The sequence below is a fragment of the Cavia porcellus genome, unplaced genomic scaffold (assembly GCF_034190915.1).
Source record: "Cavia porcellus strain 051 isolate PalLab524CR breed Dunkin Hartley unplaced genomic scaffold, mCavPor4.1 scaffold_31, whole genome shotgun sequence".
NCBI lineage: Eukaryota > Metazoa > Chordata > Mammalia > Rodentia > Caviidae > Cavia > Cavia porcellus.
Genome location: NW_026947514.1, coordinates 41,092,438 through 41,102,854, shown reverse-complemented (window position 1 = coordinate 41,102,854; position 10,417 = coordinate 41,092,438).

The window sequence follows — 10,417 nt, the reverse complement described above, 5'->3', positions numbered from 1 at the left end:
TAGAACTAACAGAAAATGAACAATGGTTTCTGTATAATTTCCTTGTCTATAAAAGTTTTTGTTTATATTATCACATATAATAAAATCCAGTAAGATACAACATGTTAAGACCGATGGAGACAGAAGAAAAAAAGCTTGATGGGACTTCAAAACAAGATGATATTGAATCAGCACTAGCTATTATGATGTCTTGTTTTCTCCAAAATGGCTGTTCCTACCATCCAACCTTCTCTGCCTCATTTCTGTTGAGCTCTTTTTCTGTCATTAGTTGTCAGTTTGTCTTCTTCATTTTGCTTTCTGCTCCATTCATTATGGCCTCTCTGCCACTGTTCTGGAATCTTGGTATTTTTCTTTTTTAGAATGTCCTGCAGTATTCTCTGTAGAGTTGAATTGGTGGTTGCAAATTCCTCTAGTTCCTCCTTATGCTGGAAGCACCTTGTTTTTCCATCAATTTCTAGGGACAGTTGTACAGGATATATCAGTCTTGGCTGGAGGTTGTTATCTTTCAAAGCTTGAATTATTTCCCCCCACACTCTTCGTGATTTGATGGTTTGTGCCGAAAAGTATGCTGTAATTCTGATGGGTGTTCCCTTGTAAGTGATCTGTTTCTTGTCTCTGATGGCTTTTAATATTCTGTTCTTATATTGGATTTCTGGAATTTTGATTATTATATGCCTGGGTGTAGCTCTGTTTGGGGTGTAGGTGGCTGGAGTCCTGTATGCCTCATACATCTGAGTATCTTTACCTTTAGCTAAATTAGGGAAATTCTCCTGGATTATTTCTGTGAATAGCCTTTGTAGTTCATTTGTTTATGTCCCTACTTATTCTTTTATGTTCTTAATTCTTAAGTTATAGATCCTCTTATCATCTTCTAGCCTTTGTATTATTGCTGTTTGTTTTCTTGTTATTTTTAAAAAGTTTTTCATTTCATGCTCCCACATTACAAATCTGCCCTCCAGTTCATTATAATCTGTCCTTAGTTTCTTTCAAGCTGTTATGCCAGCTTTCAATAGAGTTTTTAGTTTCCTGGTAATCTCTTTGAACCTGCTTCACGTATTCTATGATTTCTCTATTTTCTCCATCAAACAATTCTCCCCTTTTTTCTGTTCTTCCATTCCACCATCTTTTTTTTTCTTGGGTGGTGCTTAGCATTTCTCTAACTATTCTACTTATATCTTGCTCTACTTCGTTAAATACTTCACTTTTGAACACATTTATGAGGCTCCAGAGATATTGCTTTATATCTGTTAGTGCCGTGTCTGATATTGCATGTTTTCTGTCCTCATTCTCCTTTGCATTTACCTTTTCTGGATCAGTGTTCTCAGAATTGGGAGCCGAGGACCCTTTCTTGTTGCCTCCTCTTCTCATATTTTTTGTTCCTTCCATACAGGTGTATATAGGAGGCCCAGTTTCTTTCTTTGTTGGTTACAAAGTTTGTTTGAATCTGCCATCTAGGTGTTCCTGCCCACTGCAGTGTACTAGGGAGACACAGATCTGGGCAGCCTCTGCTGGGCCCGCCCCTCCAGGTCAACCTACTGAAGGCTTCACTGCTAGGGTGCACTGCCAGGCGCTGGGACCTGGTTTGGACTAGCCTACAGGATCTTAGTCCATGGCATCACCCAGGCCAAGCACTCCCCACCAATCCCGCTTGAGAAGGGAATATGTGACTAAAGTCACTGCAGCGTCCTGTTCTGGCTAGTCTACTTGGTCCCAGAATGTCCTCTGTTGGAGCCTCCTAGTCTATGGAAGGGTCCCCATTCCTCTCACTCACTGCAGGTCGATGCAGGGCTCCCCGCCAGTTCCACTCTCAACTCTGTTCTCCAATTCCTGCTCTCAGAGTTTTCGCCTCTCTGTCCCTGTTGTGCTGATTCAGAAGCAGCAGCGGTGGCAGGAAATTCAAATCGTGGTTTCCAGTGGCGCGGGTTCTAGCTTCGGCACTGAGATTTTATCTGTTCCAGTTATAGCATCAGGATTGCATTTCCAGTTGGTTTCTCTCAGCTTAGTTTGTTCCTGGGTCAGCAGGGTATATCTCCCCTTGCTTAGGACTCCTCATGCTGCACCATTCTTGGATTCTAAGCTGGCTATCTTAGAAAGCCTCGTAGCTGCTGTTATCTATCCACTATGTTCTCCCTCCGGTTTTAAACCATGTTCGAGACTTGCTGTTCTGCAAGTCCCTAAATCCTCACCAGAGTGCTATGAGCCCGTCCTGCTGATGACTAGGCTGTGCTCAACTGTCATGCTCTGTTTCTTCTTGTGGCCACTGAGCCGGCCTAATGCAGCCCCTCTGGCTGGCCTGGTGTCCCCAGGGGCTGGGGATCTAATGTCAGTGGGGCACGACTCCATTCACATTGAAGATGGATATTAAGTCTCTTCACTCCAGTCTCTTCATTTCTTGTCAGGAAAAATACAAGCGTGTCTGCTATCAAAGGCACAGAAAATGTGCCTTCCCGTCAGAGCAGCTGTGCCCTCTCCCTGGGACGGAAGGGACTGTCTGTCCCCAAGGCAGCTTCCTCAAGGTCAATTTGGCTGATCCTTTTCCAGCATAACCCAAAGAAGACTAAGTTAACATCTGACCTTAGGGAAGCAAGCTAATTTACAAAGTAAAAGACTGCTTTTAAAAAATATTTAGACCAAAGCCTGAGGAAAAAGTGGACATACAGTTTCAAGCAGCAGATACATCAACAGAGGGTTTTCAAAGCCCCACTTAGAGCTGTTCTCACAGGACCGAGCTCAGAGCGGGGGTCCTGGACTCAAACAGGAAGTAGGTTACAATGCCGTTGCTGCTTTTTAGCTACATGGCTTTGGGCAAGTGTCTTTTTTTCTCTGAGGTCTTGTTTTATTTGTAAAATAGAAATAATAATAGTAATCATCCATAGGGTAGGTAGAAGGACTCAGTGAGACAGCACATGGAAAGCTCTGTCACTTAGGCTGACAATGAATATTACTGTGGGTAACGTGTGTGTGTGTGTGTGTGTGTGTGTGTGTGTGTGTATGTGTGTGTGTGTATGTGTGTGTGTGTGTGTGTGTGTGTGTATGTGTGTGGTGCTGGGAGCTGAACCCAAGACCTTGATACCAAGCTCCAGCTCCAGCCCTGTTTTACATGTTGCTTTTGTTACTATGTTAGACAGGGTGTCCCTCACTCACTGAATTGCTCAGAGTGGGCTTAAACTTGAATCCTTCTTCCTCAGCCTTCCAGGATGCCGAGATCACAGGCATGTGCCACCATGTCCAATGACTGTGCACATGCTTTTAAATTTAAAAGTTTTTTAAATTTTGGGCTAGAGGTATACCTCATTGTTCAGGTACTTGCTTAGCAAATGTGAGATCCTGCGTTCAATCCTTAGTACTAAAAAAAAATGAATTTTTTTGGCTTTACCTATTTGTCCCAGCGTAGGCTCTCATGGCAAAGTGCCTGGTCTTACTAGGCCCTGGATTAGGGAGACCTCTGGATCCTGTGGTGGCTCGGTGTGGATCAGATGTCACCCAGACACATTACTAACCCTGCCACAACAGTGGCCCTGCCCTTCTGTCAATGCTGAGAAATGGTGACACTAGAATAGGGAGGACACCACTGCCCTGAGAAATCCCACCCTTGGGATTCTGTATGTACTTTTGGTACAAGGACACTACTAAGTGGTTTTTGTTCTTTGCCTTAGTTCTTCACTTTTGAATCTGTGCTGGTGGGCCTGAACCTGGGGCTCCCGTGTGCCAGGCAGGGCTCTACCCCAAGCTCCCTCCCTGTGGGGGATGAGGTGTCACTTTGTAGGCCCAACCCCCTCTAACCTGCAATTTACAATAGCCGCCCTGGTATGCGAGAAGGAGGTAGAACGGGAATGCCCGTTCTCAGTGAGCCCTCACCCTCTGGAATCCATACTGTGAGCTGGCTTTGTTTTGCAGAAGTCTTGAGGAAGTGGCTGGCCACCCTTTGTGACACTAACAGCAGACAAATTAACAACATTCTTGAGCTAATGAATTTCTTCCTGGGCTAGAGAAGTTGTGAGAACTGGTTGTGATTATTTACTTCACTTAGATAGTTTTAGAATAAACATTGTAGTCTGTCACGTTGTAGCTTGCCACAAAGAATGCCTTTTCACTACTTAATTATCTGGGCTCTGTGAATTGATCGGGTTTACTATATATGAATCCTAAAATAAAGATTGTGCGTACAGTGCAGTGCAGTGCAGTGTAACGCGGTGCAGACAGCAAAGGTGTCTCTCCTGTCTTTCTTTTCCAAGCGCTGTACCCCCCGTGTCCCGACAAGGCGTGCGTGTTTACCTTGCCCGGAGTTCAGAGTGCTCTAGACACTCACGACAAGTGGCGCCCGAATTCAGGGACTCCGAAGGTCGCTTAGGAAGGTAAGTATAATTTTATTACGGGGAAATGGGACAATCTGCTTCCTCTCCTTTCTTAAAAATTCTTAAACATTTATTATCTATATATGGCATATCGCTCAGGTCAGCTGACTTGGATATGTGTATTGATACAATTAAAGAATATAATCCTTGGTTTCCAGATGAAGGAACTTTGGATGTAGAAGTATGGAGGAAGGCAAGGGTTAGTATAGAAAGGGCTATGCAACAGGAGGAAAAGATTCCTTTACGTTTTTGGGCTATTTGGTCGGTTGTGTACTCTTTATTAAAAGCTATGGAAGATGAACATATTGTAGAAAATCTTCAACTAGAAATTAAGCCAGTTATTCAGGAATTGCCCCTCACAGAGGAGGAGCAGAATGTAGTTCAAAATGACGCTATCGCTTTAAGTAGTGAAAAGGCGTCCAAACCAAAAGTAAAATCCGCTACAGCCGACTCAGCTTTAGCTGCCGCAGCAATATCAAATTATGACAATCGCCCAATTTTACAGGCTATACAGCATTTAACACAAGAGGTGAAACAACTCTCCGTTAAGCAGAACCCGCCTGTAGTTCCCTCTGCACCTCCTCCATCTAACCCTAATTGGAGTAAAGCCAAGCTAGCTTTGGCTGATTTACCAAAATTAGGGGATTCTGATGAGGAAAAGCCTGCCTTTGCTTTCCCTGTAATCAGACCTCAGCCAATAGATGGAGAGGCAGTTCCCCCTAGATGGGAAGCATTTAATATGGATGATTTAGCAAAATTAAAAAAGGCTGTAACCCTTTATGGCCCTCAGGCTCATTACACTAGAGAATTAATAACATCGGTAGCAGATCAGTATGGTAATCTTGCTCCTTATGATTGGAAAGCCTTGGCCAAAATTCTTTTAAAAGAGCCAGAATATTTACAGTGGCACATGTGGTTTATGGAAGGTTGTGCGAAAAAGGCAAGACAAAAATGCTGATATAGTGATAGAAATGTTTTAAAAGATATTTTAAAAACTTTACCTCAATATTTTTCTCCGTTTGGACTTGTAATAGCACAGGATAAAATTCAAAAGGAAGAAGTTAGTCATTATTTGGGATATATTCTTACTAGACAAAAGGTGATTCCACAAAAAATGTCTATTAGGAGAGATAAGTTATCCACTTTAAATGATTTTCAAAAATTATTAGGGGATATTAATTGGCTTCGTCCCACACTAGGTATTCCTACCCATGCATTACAGCATTTGTTTGCTACTCTACAGGGCTCTTCAGATCCATCCAGCCCTCGTTCTTTAACAACAAAAGCCGAGCAAGAATTACAGTTTGTAGAACAACGAATTAAGGATGCATTTTTAATTAGGATTGATCCTAAATTGCCTCTAACTTTATATATTATTAATACTTTTCAATATCCCTCTGCAGTTTTAGGTCAAAATGCTATGCCAGTAGAATGGGTATTCACTAAAACTAAGCAATCTAAAAATGTTATGCCTTATATTGACATGGTTGCAGCTTTAATTATGAATGGTAGAGCTCGTTCTATAACTTTGATAGGAGAAGATATAAACAATATAGTTATCCCTTTAACTAAGGAACAATGGGAATATTTGTTGTCAATTACTGAAACCTTACAAATTGCTTTAGCAGATTTCATGGGAACTTTTTCATATCATTTTCCTAAAAGTAAATTATGGGATTTTTTTAGACGTCAACAATTTGTGGTTAATACCTTATTAGCTGTACAGCCAATTCCACAAGCTTTGACTATATTTACAGATGGATCTAAAAATAAAGCTGCATATTGGACTCAAAAATCTTACTGGGTACGTCAGACAAATTTTAACTCTGTACAACAAAATGAACTTTTTGCTATATTACAAGTGTTTTTAGATTTTCATAACCAACCTATTAATATTATAGCCGATTCGGCCTATTCTGTTGGAGTAGTGACAAATATCTATTCAGCTGTGTTATATTCTAATAAGCCTGCTTTATTGTCTTTATTTCAAAATTTACAAATACATGTTCAAAAAAGAAATCATTCTTATTTTATTACTCATTTACGTTCTCATTCTCAGTTACCCGGACCATTAGTATCAGGTAACAATGCAGTGGATTCCTTAGTTATGTTCACCACACCCGTTGAAGAACATCAATTTAATCATGCAAATGCAGGACATTTGCATCTTAAATATAAGATACCTTTTACAAAAGCTAAACAAATTGTAAAAGCCTGCCCTATTTGTAGACCATTACATTTAAGAATTATTCCCGCAGGTGTCAACCCTCGAGGAACTCAACCTAATGAATTATGGCAAATGGATATTACACATGTACCTTCTTTTGGTCGGCTTTCTTATGTACATGTAGTTATTGATACCTATTCTTCATTTCTATGGGCTACTGCTCAACAGGGAGAATCCACTAAAAATGTTATTGTACATTTATTGGAGACTTTTGCAGTTATGGGAATTCCTTCTAAAATCAAAACAGATAATGGACCTGCTTATACTAGCAGAACATTTAAACAATTTTGTGATCTCCATAATATTATTCATATTACAGGGATTAAATATAACCCCCAGGGTCAAGCTATTGTTGAAAGAGCACATGGCACTCTTAAGTTGCAAATTAAAAAATTAAAAAGGAGGAGTCAGGAGGATATTCAGATACCAATACTGTTTAAATTGCAAAACAGTCCAAAAACATTACTGCATCAAGCATTGTTTATTTTAAATTTTCTCAATTTACCACAAGGTGAAATATTAACAAGAGCTGAAAAACATTTTGAACAGCAACAACAGCCTTTTGTGATTAATGAACCTATTTGGACTAAAACAGCTCCAGAGGCTGAATGGGAGAGGGGCACATTGCTCTATAGGGGGAAAGGTTTTGGTTATATCTCCACAGAAAATGGAATTCAGCAGTGGGTCCCTGGACGATGGATCAGGACCCGCGTCTCCAGATCCTGTTCACCAGCCCCGGAGACAACTCCCCAAGGAACCGGAACCGTGCCTTCAGAAGCGAGCGCGAAACCAGCTAGAAGCTGAGGATGCTGAGTTTGTTCCTATCGCAGCCATGGCCAGATTACAGCTAAGAAAATCCCGCCGCTCACAGCGACCAAATTTAAATCCCCTCCCTACATGGGGACAATTAAAGAAATTGACCATAGAAGGGCAACGGCTTGTCCTTCAAGCAGGAAAGCCTTTAAACCCTGAAAACTTGTTTTTAGCTTTATGTGCCTTGCTCACCGTTGCGTCGGGGACTGAGGTACCTCCGCATTCGTACTGGGCATATATTCCAAACCCCCCTTTATTAGAACCTGTAAAATGGGGAACTAGTGATATTTTACTTTATACCACACCTAGAGAAATTTTGTCAGCACCGTGGGCTGATTTAACCCCCCACAATCAAGATGATGGGACACTATTCAATTTTACTTATTATGGTAATCAAAGGCCTATTTGCATTGGGGAACCGCCTTGCATCCCTCTGGGATGGCAGTATTGGATTCAACATGGAATAAAAGCAGGCAACAAAAGGACAAGGCTTCAAGCCTTGGCTGCTCAAACCTTTAATGTTACCTGGAGAAATTTAACAGCACCTGATACAAATACATTTCCTGTATGCCCTGAATTTACTTATAAAAATATTTCTTATAATCCCATAATTTGGCAACTATGTATGGGAAAATTTGCTAAAAATATTGATGGGTATATTATTTGGAGACCATTTGGAAAATTCGTTAATGGATGTGCTGAATGGAATGAGACAAGATGTAATCTCTCTGTTGTGTATAGTCTTCCAGATCCAAAGAAAATAACTGACGGAGCTCCTATATTTCAACAAAAGACGGCTCTCTTGTGGTGGGGAGATGGTGGAATCGCTAACCCTGCTGTTGCAGCCGAAGAATACCCTCATCACCTTCAAAATCATATTTGGAAGATCCCAGCCGCTATGCAACCTGTAACCTTGTACAATGTTTCATATTCAGGGACTAGTCGATCTGTATCTACTACTTATAATTTTACTAGGTTTAAAATGTATAATATTACTGTTTGTGCACCTCTGCCTTATGTCTTTTTAGTGGGAACTTTTAATTTTACACATTTTTCTTGTACTTGTTTAAATTGTCAATTGTTTACATGCTTAAATAACACACTAAATTTCACTAAGCCTTATACAGTTATGCTGTTACAACAAAAAACTCATATTTGGTTGCCTGTAAATTTAACTCGACCTTGGTCTCAAGACCCGGTAATTTCTGTTACTACTGAATTTTTTAAACATCTGTTAAAACGTACAAAAAGATTTATTGGAATAGTGGTTGCTGTACTGTTAAGTCTGATAACTGTAGCCTCTCTAGCAGCAGTCTCAGGAGTAGCTTTACAAACCTCTTTGCAAGAAAAACATGTTGTCGAATTATGGCATGAGAATTCTCATGAACTTTGGTTAACTCAGTGACAGATAAACGCCAGACTACAACAACAAATAGACCTCCTTAAACAAACAGTTGAATGGATGGGTAGAAAAATATTGGCTCTTCAGCATCAAGTGTTTTTAAAATGTGATTGGAATTCAACTACTTTCTGTATAACCCAACGACCTTATAATCAGACAGAACATGAATGGGAAATGATTAGAATGTATTTAAATGGAAACACCTCTGCCCAGGAGGAAATAGAATCTTTGCATAATCAAATTGACAAGGATTTTGCAAAGCAAAATGATGATGAATCTCTAGCACAATTCGCGCAATTGCTTGCTCAATCTTTGAAAGGATTAGATTCCAAAGGAATCTGGCAGAGCATTACCCACACTTTTAGTGGCATGGGACTTAGTTTAATTATAGTTCTCATTGCCATAGTTCTTGTGTATTTTTACTGCATAAGACGAAATGCTATTAATAACCTGATCTTATGGAAATTGTTGTTAAAAAATAAAAAGGAAGGAAGTGTGGGGGATGAGGTGTCACTTTGTAGGCCCAACCCCCTCTAACCTGCAATTTACAATAGCCGCCCTGGTATGCGAGAAGGAGGTAGAACGGGAATGCCCGTTCTCAGTGAGCCCTCACCCTCTGGAATCCATACTGTGAGCTGGCTTTGTTTTGCAGAAGTCTTGAGGAAGTGGCTGGCCACCCTTTGTGACACTAACAGCAGACAAATTAACAACATTCTTGAGCTAATGAATTTCTTCCTGGGCTAGAGAAGTTGTGAGAACTGGTTGTGATTATTTACTTCACTTAGATAGTTTTAGAATAAACATTGTAGTCTGTCACGTTGTAGCTTGCCACAAAGAATGCCTTTTCACTACTTAATTATCTGGGCTCTGTGAATTGATCGGGTTTACTATATATGAATCCTAAAATAAAGATTGTGCGTACAGTGCAGTGCAGTGCAGTGTAACGCGGTGCAGACAGCAAAGGTGTCTCTCCTGTCTTTCTTTTCCAAGCGCTGTACCCCCCGTGTCCCGACAAGGCGTGCGTGTTTACCTTGCCCGGAGTTCAGAGTGCTCTAGACACTCACGACACCTCCCGGCCCCAGGCTTTTCCCCACCGGTTTAAGTGAAGGTTCGAGTCACCTCTTCTGCATGTTCACAAAGGGCACATAGCCAGGAGGGCTCAAAATAAGAGCCCCCTGTGGAAAATAAGAAAATAAGATCCCAGCCCTGTGGAAAGTCTGAGAAACTGCTGAGGCGGATGAGGGGATGGGCTGCAGGGAGCCTAAAAATCCTCCCCCAGCTGTGGCCTGAAATGCCTGGCTGAGGTTAGCGCTTACACTCCAAGCGCCTTCTTTCCCCTTCTTTACTTATCACTACACAATTTTTCTTTTCATTTAAATAAAAATTTCTTAAGCTATGGCTGAAGGATCATTTCACATCTCTGAATCATGAAAGATGATTGTTTTCTAGATCATACTCCACAATTTGAAGATTTGCTTTGAGTTTTACAACCTTTGGGAATTTCTTGGGCACCTCCACTGAGGTCTCCACATCTTTCTTTTTCCTTTGGGGAAGCCCAGAATCACTTGAGACCACCAAGTTCTTCCAAGTCAGACGCCAGGATGGCAGGGGTGCCGGATG